The sequence below is a fragment of the Odocoileus virginianus genome, unplaced genomic scaffold, assembly GCF_023699985.2.
Source record: "Odocoileus virginianus isolate 20LAN1187 ecotype Illinois unplaced genomic scaffold, Ovbor_1.2 Unplaced_Scaffold_2, whole genome shotgun sequence".
Classification (NCBI taxonomy): Eukaryota; Metazoa; Chordata; class Mammalia; order Artiodactyla; family Cervidae; genus Odocoileus; species Odocoileus virginianus.
In genome coordinates, this window is record NW_027224264.1 from 7,375,651 (window position 1) to 7,384,979 (window position 9,329).

Sequence of the window (9,329 nt, forward strand, 5' to 3'; positions counted from 1 at the left end):
GTGCAGCAGTGCTCCATGCTGGGTACACTCTGGAATCTATTGAGGGAGGGGATTATTAGAATCAACTAGGACCCAACTCCAGGGAGTATGATTAATTTGCTCAAAGAGTGAGGGATGGGAGGGGTGGGCAGGGCATAAGTATATTCTAAAAACTCCCCAGGTAAAACAGTCTAGTAGTTCCTTAAATGATTAAAATAAAGAGTTGCCATATGACCAGCAATTTCACTCTCAGGCATATACCTAAGAGTAATGAAAACATATATCCACACAAATACTTGTACATGAATGGTTTTTAGCAGCGCTGTTCATGATAGCCAAAAGGTGAAAACCACCCAATGTCCATCAATGGATGAAGAGATAAACTGTGGTATGTCCATACAATGGAATATTATTCAGCCATAAAATGGAAAAGAGGATGAATATATGCTACAATTTGAATGAACCTGGCAAGCATTATACTAAGTGACAGAAACCAGTCACAAAGGTCAAACTATTATATGATTCCATTCACATGAAAGTCCAGTATAGGGAAATCTATAAAGAGAGTGGGTAGATTAGTGGCTGCTTAGAGCTAGGGATGAAGAATGGAGGAATAGCAGGGTGATAGCTAATGAATATGGGATTCCTTTTTAAGGTGATTAAAATGTTCTAAAATTGACTGTGGGGAGGGTTGCACATATCTATAAATATATTATAGTCATTGAATTGAGTGAATTGTATGGTGTGAATTATATCTCAATAAAGTTGTTTAGAAGAGAGAGAGAAGATAAAATACTCCCCAGGTGATGTGCAGCTGAGGTTGAGAACCACGAGTGTAGTTGAAGGAGCATGCAATTGAAGTTAGACAGACCAGAACAAAATGACTATGTCATTAGGTTACCCAGCTGTGGCTCTCTGAGCTTCATTTTCCTCATCTGGAGAATGAGGATAATAATTTGTCTCATAGGCTTGGAAGGAGGATTTAGTATGGAAAACAAATGAAAGTACGTGTAGCGTCTGACACTTAGCAAGGCGGCACTCTATTAAAGGAAGCTATTGCCATCATTGTTTTTCTTTTCTGCCTGAAGGCTCAGAAGGACAGCATTAGAAATATCAGTTCTCAGTTCTCGCTTCACAAGCTGGGGGAAGGCGAGCTGAAGAGCGGAGGGGACCAAGCCAAATGCATTATCTGAACATAGACTCAGTAAATGTCCTCTGTGCTGCTAATAATTTTTTTGGCCCCATCACAAAGCCCACATTCTTCCCATGAGTAAGACTGCAGTGTCATTGTTCAAGAAGGAGATGGGTTCCTTCTTTTTTGCCTTTAGAGCTAATGGAAGACCAACACAGGTCCATAGTGAGATCTATCACTTTTCATAATCTATTTACTGTCTAATCTATGATTGCAGGGGATTCCCTGGTGGTCCAGTGGTTAGGACTCCATGCTTCCACTGCAGGGGGCCCAGGTTTGATCCCTGGTCAGGGAACTAAGATTGGCCAACAACAACAACAACAACAAACAAATCTATCACTGTAATATGCCTCTCAGATCCCCTCACTTATATCCATTCCCACTGTCATTAACCTAGACAGGCCTCTAATACCTCTCCCCTAACGACAGCCACCTCCTCCTTAACTGTTTCTAACTCTCCCCTCCCACTCCTTCTCCACACCACAGTTAGAATGATCTTGGTGAAGTGCCATTCCGATGGAATCTCTTATTAAAAGACCTCTCAATGGCTTCAAGCCTTTCAAATACTTCCTGTTGTATGACAGGTTCTGTTAACAGGATCATCATCCACTTAACTGAATTCAGTTCAGCACATCTTTATTGATTGTCTCCTTTGTGGTAGGTTTTGCAATAACTAGTAAACAAGACAGAGTCCTTTCCCTATCAGAGGTTATCTTCTTGAAAAGGCAGGCAAACAAGCAATTTTGATGTAGGTGTAGGAGGTGGGCAAAGAGGTTAGGGGTTTCAGATGGAAGAAAGAAAACAAGCAGAGACATGAGAGAAACTTCAAAACCATCGAATATTAAATGGACAGGTGTGACGACAGAATGGGGGAAACAAGTAGGCAGGGGCCAGGTTATGCTAAGAAGTTTGGACTCAATCTGATAGTGATGAGGAGCCCTTGGGAAACTTTTGGGTAGGGGGAGAAACAGGTTTATATTTGCCTGTATAAAAAGATCACTCTGGCTGCATTGTAAAAGAAAGAGTATAGCAGGTCAGGAGTGGAGATAAGGAAGCTATATGGAAACTAGATTATTTATGACTGTTCAATTACCCAAGCTAGAAACTACTTAGTTTCAATTCTCCCTCTTCATCATGACCAATGATCACATCAGGTCCTGTCAATTCTACCTCCAAAACTGACTTCATCACTCAGCATTTATTGAATCCTTGTATGCATAAAATGTTGGGCTTGGTGAAAAAGAACCATTTCTCTCCTAAGAGAAGCTGACTGTCTTGTGGGGGGGTAGACACATATGTAAATAGATTAATATGAAATAATATGATAAGTACTCACTAGTTGCTGTCCATGCTGGAGGCAGGAAGAGGGAGGGAGAGAAAGAGTGAGAAAAACAAATAATTACCTCTGCCTGAGGGGAATGACAGAGAAATCAGGGATCTACAGAGATGAGGGATGAGTTATGTCCTGAAAGATGAGTAGAATTCTCTAGAGGGAGGAGGTTTGGGGAGAAGGTATTGCACACAATGGGAATAGTTCCTGCAAAGGCATGGAAATGTGAATGAATAGGGTTTGTTTGGGAACCAGAAAGAAGTTTGGGGTCATGGGAACTGGAGCTGAGATTATGAAAGGAGGCATAGAAATAGATGAGGTCAGAGAGGTAGGCCAAGTTGGAATATGAAAACCCTTGTTTAAGACATTGATTCTGAGTCATAATATAATTTTAAGCTGGGGAATGTGATATGATCAGATTTGTGGAGTCCCTGTCTTAGGCCATATTCATTTATCACCATCTCATCATTCGCCCTGATTTTGCCCTGTTAGCAATATTGCTCTTTCCCATTCATATGATTGCAGTGGTCTAACAGGTCTCCGTGCCACAGAAATCCCCTCTAATTTATTCTCCACTCTGGCATCTTTCTAAACACCATTCCTGCCATTGTCCTGATGCAGCCTGCCAGGGGCTCCCCATCGCTGCCAAGAAAAATCTTTAAATGCCCGGTACAGCACTCAAGACCCTTGCATTCCAGCCTGCGCTGTTTTCCAGCCTCCTCTGTGACCCTCCTTCCCATCCTTTTTTCCAGTCTGCCCCTTCTGCTGGCTTTATTAACATGAGGACTCCCTAGCCTGCCAGGCACATTCAGGGCTCCACATGCCTTCTCATTATCCTCCTTCAAAGTCTATCTGAAATGTCCTTACTGCAAACTTCTCCTTAGCTTTCAAAAAATCAATATACAAGGCAGATTCTTTTGACCTTCCCTTGACCCCCTACAGGGAGAACAAACCCCACTTCTATGGACTTTCACTCTAAGCATCTTTGCCACAAGCATTTTTACCATAGAAGTAATTTGCCATAAGGCAATTTGGCCTGAAAGATTAAAAAAAAAAACAAAACCAAACTGGTTGACAGTTTTCACTTTGACAGTTTGGTTCCAACAAGTTGAAATGCATTCCCTCCCATTGGTGATGTTATTGATGGCTTTATAGAGCTGATGGATGATCGACGATGATTAGCACCAAGAGTTGGTCTTTCATTTTGAAACACACTATATTGGAAGAGAAAGAGGCCAAGGGCCTCAAAGGCACAGACTTGAACCTGAATTTCCCACAGAACTTTAGAACATCTATCAAGGGACAGGTGACAACATGCCAAGAACACACAACAGTGTAGACGCTTTCACAACACAATACAGAGCTCAGTTATGAATATGCATCTGAGCATTTGAAAATTGATACATCTCTTAATGAAGGAAGACATTTTAGCAAAAAAGAAAAAGTGCAATGCCAAATGAGGAGAGGAATCAAGTTTAAAAAAAAGGAAAAAAACATTATGAAGAAGACTTGGGAGATAAGTACTTAGGTACAACCCACAAAATAAAATTGATTATTTTTGCAGTATTGCTGAGAATTTACACTGATATACTTTGTATTTCTAATAGTCTTTTACATTTTGTTATTCATTTTTCATGCTTTGTTATGTTGTCCTTAATGCCCATCTTTTATTTTTCATGATTTTATCTTTTAGGGCAAAATTGTCTAGAGCCAATTAGTTATGTGGTGAAAATGAGGTCTTTTAATTTTGTTATTCATTTTGTATGTTTCATTATGTTCTTTTGATGTCCCTCTTTTATTTTTCATTATTTTATCTTTTATGGCAAAATTGCCTTATGGCCTATTTGTCATGCGGTGAAACTGTTTGTGGCAAAAAAGCTTATGGCAAAGATGCTTATGGTGAAAATGCTGGATACACAAATCCTTTCCCTTCTCTGGGTTCCCCAGCATCTGGTTCATGCTGATATTAGAACATACATCATACTGCCTCATAATTATTGCCTGCAGGGCTATCTCCCAGGCTGGAATGTAACCTCCACCAGAGGATAAGGCCATATCACATTCCTCTTATAAACTCAGCTCACAGCACAGAGCCTGGCATATACATAGAAGCTCAGTTAAATGAAGTTACATTAAGGTATTGATTTTCTTGTCCCTTTTTTGCCTAGAATGGTTATCCTCCCCAACCAAGCAACTATTTACTGTCAGATGAATATCGGTCTTTTCTGGGAAAGATTTCCATTCCTAGGTCACTGCAAACATTCTTTTTAGCCACCTGGAGAGCCAAAGGCTCGCAGCTCAGACTTCTCTTGAGTTAGAGAACAAGGTTAATTGCCATGCCATAGTGGTCAGAAGACTCAGGCATCTGCCAGACTTAGCTTGTAATCAAGCAGCATGATAAAAAGGCTTGGGTCTGACATTTAATTGTCCATCCTTACTACCCACCTCGGCACCACCAATTTACTTCTGTATATTTCAGGGCCTGAGCAAAGGACCAAAACACTTGTAGAGATATCCTGGGGGCATGGCATAATGTCTATGCTTCGGTTGGGATTTTTCTAAGGATAGCCATGCAAGTGTTCAAAAGAGGAACTGGTGTGCAAAAGAGGAAACCAGAGAAAACCATGCCCATCGGTATAAGGGCTTCCTGGGGCTCCCTCTTAAACAATGAGCCCCCAAACTCAGATTTACTGAAGAGCCAGAACCCCCAGAGATCCTTACATTTCTTGAAAGTGGACATTACCTGTCCACTTTCAAGGTCCAAGAAAAAGTTCAGATGAGCTTAAGCTCCTCCCTCCTTCGCATCCCCCTTCCAAACTTTAAAGCTTACAGCAGCTGGTAGGAGCTTTAGACTAGTCAGTCTGGGGCATTTCCCCAGGGCTTACAGCATGAGGAAAAGTATCTCAAGCCTCAGGAGCCGATTCCTGGAGGTCTTTTTGGGGCACCTGAGAGTCTCTGATTACATGGCAGACCACAGAGATCACTGATATTGAAGCATATGCATGGGACTGATCCTTGGGGAATAACCTGGCATTGGTTTGAGGCCAACCAAAAGATGTCTCCAATTATCGGTGTGGATAGAAGGGGGAAAAGTGACAGATTTTATTTTCTGGGGCTCCAAAATCACTGCGATGGTGACTGCAGCCATGAAATTAAGACACTTGCTCTTTGGAAGGAACACTATGACAAACCTAGACAGAATATTAAAAGGCAGAGACATCACTTTGCAGACAAAGATCTGTATAGTCAAAGCTATGGTTTTTCCAGTAGTCATGTATGGGTGTGAGAGTTGGACCATAAAGAAAGCTGAGCACCAAAGAATTGATGCTTTTGAACTGTGGTGTTGGAGAAGACTCTTGAGAGTCCCTTGGACAGCAAGGAGATCAAACCAGTCAATCCTAAAGAAAATCAATCCTGAATATTCATTGGAAGGACTGATGCTGAAGCTGAAGCTCCAGTACTTTGGCTACCTGATGTGAAGAGCCAATTCATTGGAAAAGACCCTGATGCTGGAAAAGATTGAAGGCAAGAAAAGAAGAAGGGGGCGACAGAGGATGAGATGGTTAGATAGCATCACCAACTCAATGGACATGAGTTTGAGCAAATTCCAGGAGATAGTGAAGGACAGGGAGGCCTGACATATTGCAGTCCATGGGGTCACAAAGAGTCAGACATGACTGAGCGACTGAACAACAAATTGGTGTTTAAGGATTTGGAGACTCAACCTTGGGGTTTAAGGAATTAGAGTAAAAAACGTTTATTTCCATTAGTATTTTTATTCATAAAACTATCATAAGATTCATATGGAAAAAGGGAGGGGACAGGGTAGGAGTTGTTTATGTGGGGTACATGTTAACTGATAGGTACAATGAAGGAAATGGGGGCAAGGATTAAAGGAAAGGCCAAGGAGATGACTGTAGGGGTGTAGGTGGGCAATCACTTGAAGGTGTGCAGGGAGAATAGGAATTATTGCCTATTATTTAAGGGTAAATATTTGAAAGATTGGGGAACCCAGTCCTTTCCCAGCCTAAAAATGAGGCTGGGAAAGGTTTGGATCAGCTTTGAAATCTATTGGAGAGGAATTCCAGGCATGAGCAAGCAAACACTCTTTCTTGATTGTACTCTTCTCCCTAGAGTCTTGGGGAATTTAATCTTAGGACTCAAAGCTCTTCAGTCCATATTTACAGTATGCATGCATGGGCCATCTCTTTATGGTAAACATTTCTCTTGAAAGTGAGTTTAGAAACAATTACTTCACTCATAAACAAAGACAGAAACAAAACAAATGAGCAAAAAAAATCACCTTAGTACTGCTGAGGATGAAGGAAGATGGGAGAAGAAAATGTATTTCCCATACTACCTATTGTAAATAAAAAAGACCAATAGGAAATGGCAGAGTTAGAATTTTCTAAAGAGTGAACACCTATCTGCCATACTGATTCTGTGACTATAATTTCATAAAATATTTATAGAGCACCTATAATACACTAGAGGTTAAGAAGTGACTTAGGCAAGGCCCTACCTTCAAGGAGCTCACAGTTTATGGGAGAAAACTCATGAATGGGTCCTGTACAATGACAGGACCATTGAGTTTGTGAATGGGGTAGCCTGGGCCATAGACAATAGTGCCTGTAAGCACAGAAGTAGGTCTATTTACTGACAAAGGATGTGTCTGGGATCAGCTGCACTTCTGATCCTCCATTCAAAATCTACGTTTAGGTAGAAAAAGGGTGCAGCTCAGCTTTGCAATGGATTTAGGATACAGCTGCTAAATCTAACTACAGTTCTTTTGGCACTGGTAACTGGGCTGTATTCTGCCTGGCGGCCAAAGACTGCCAAATCTTGATTTAAGACATTGACTTTCCAAAGAAAAATAGCTATAATGAAAATAGCTTATGTCTTACATAAACTCTTAGCAATATAACAAACACATTACTTTAAATAGGACCCACAGTATTTTGTTACATATGAACTGTCACTCTGACTCAAAACAGTTATTTCTTACTGTGTGTCTTTTGTTTCCAGGAGCTTTATGATTTTAATAGCACCTATTTGACTCTACCCAATGATGAATTCATTTTAAAACTTGTCCCAAAGTACCCTCCTCAACATTTTAATTCTTTGCCTTCATGATCTTAAGTCACAACTTTTCTGAGCTTTGGTTTCATCAACAAATTGGGGACAATGATGTTCAAAGCACTAGATAGTTGTAAGGTTCAAATGAGATAAACATATGTGAAAGCAGGAGCCTATCTGAAAAACTGTCCCCATTTTGTTTAATTGGAGGATAACTGCTTTACAATGTTGTCTTGGCTTCTGCCATACAACAATGTGAATCAGCCATAAGCATACATATACCCCCTTCCTCCTGATCCTCCATCCAGCCTATGTCAGACCACCCCTCTAGGTTGTCACATGCCAGGCTGAGCTCCCTGTGTTACACAGCAGCTTCCCACTAGCTGTTTTACATGTGATTATATGTCTCAATGCTACTCTCTCAATTTGTCCCATCCTCTCCTTTCCCCACTGTGTCCACAAGTCTGTTCTCTCTGTCTGTATCTCTATTCCTGCCCTGCAAATAGGTTCATTAGTACCATTTTTCTAGATTGCTGGTACATTATATACAATGGAATATTATTCAGTCACAAAAAGGAATGCATTTGAGTCAGTTCTAGTGAGGTGGATGAATCTAGAGCCTGTTATACAGAGTGAAGTAAGTCAGAAAAACAAACACTGTATATTAATGCATATATATGGAATCTAGAAAAACTGTCCCTGTTTTTAATCTGAATGAGAAATCTTATAGCCTTGGATCTTGACTTCAAGCCATTATGTCCTGAAGGATGAATCTTCTCCCTGGATAAGAATATGAAAAGGGCAGAAAAGTTGGTGACATAAAGGTGATCTGACAGAGTACCCTACTGATATGGGTCATCATGCATTTACCCTATTCCATCCTCTCCTCTCTCTGTTGTTCACTTAGTTAAAAATGTTGACCTTGCTGGATGAGGGATGCTACTCCTTCAGCGGAAAAAAAGGGGGAGGGCCCTGAAGTCACGAGAGCCTTTCTTTGAAAAAAAAAAAACGGGCTTTTGGACTTGAAGGACAGCATCTAGTATGACATATATGGGTATTTAGAGCCCAACTGAAGACTGATAATCAATGGTAATAAACAATAAAATATCTTCTGTATGTTATGACACAGGTATATAAATCTGTCAATTATTACAATTTTTAAAAATCCAGTTCATAATATATTTGGACATACAGAACTGTCCAACTTGAAGAAAACATAGTGGCTTTAAAAAAAGTTGACATTAAAACAACTATTCGGTTCAACAATTTAAAAATATTGAGTAAAGCAGTGAATTAAAAGTGATTGGCAAAAGCCTTTCACTGGATAAAACAAAGTGATAATTGTGTTGGATTTTCTTAACTCATTATTTCAGAATTTAATATAAAGCATAATACTGTCTAGAATCTCCTACACATGGACAATTTCCAGCCAACAGATTTGCAGCTGGGCCACTTTTTCCATATGGGATGTCATTATTCTTTTTTACCCATTATTTTGAATTTCTAATTTATTTATAAGTTATTCAATTGATTAAATATCACATTTTAGGATATAGCTAAGTTTTTTCCCACATATGCCAGAATGGTGACTAAGAATACAGGTGGACATTTAACTTGTTTAAACATGTATTGCAATACACATTATCATTTTGATAATGACTTTTTATCAAAAGTTTAAAAAAAGTTATGAAAAAGATTTACAGGTTAGCAAATAACAAGCAGTGATACACCAAATAATTCAAGAAACCAACC

The 9,329-nt window shown here is 39.9% G+C and overlaps 1 non-coding gene across 1 annotated transcript; it reads left to right on the forward strand.

The window, feature by feature from the left end:
* Positions 1 to 1,393: 1,393 nt before the first annotated feature.
* On the forward strand, positions 1,394 to 1,466 carry TRNAW-CCA (transfer RNA tryptophan (anticodon CCA)). Its single transcript has one exon. It is a non-coding gene; the product is annotated as a tRNA-Trp (tRNA).
* Positions 1,467 to 9,329: the final 7,863 nt, after the last annotated feature.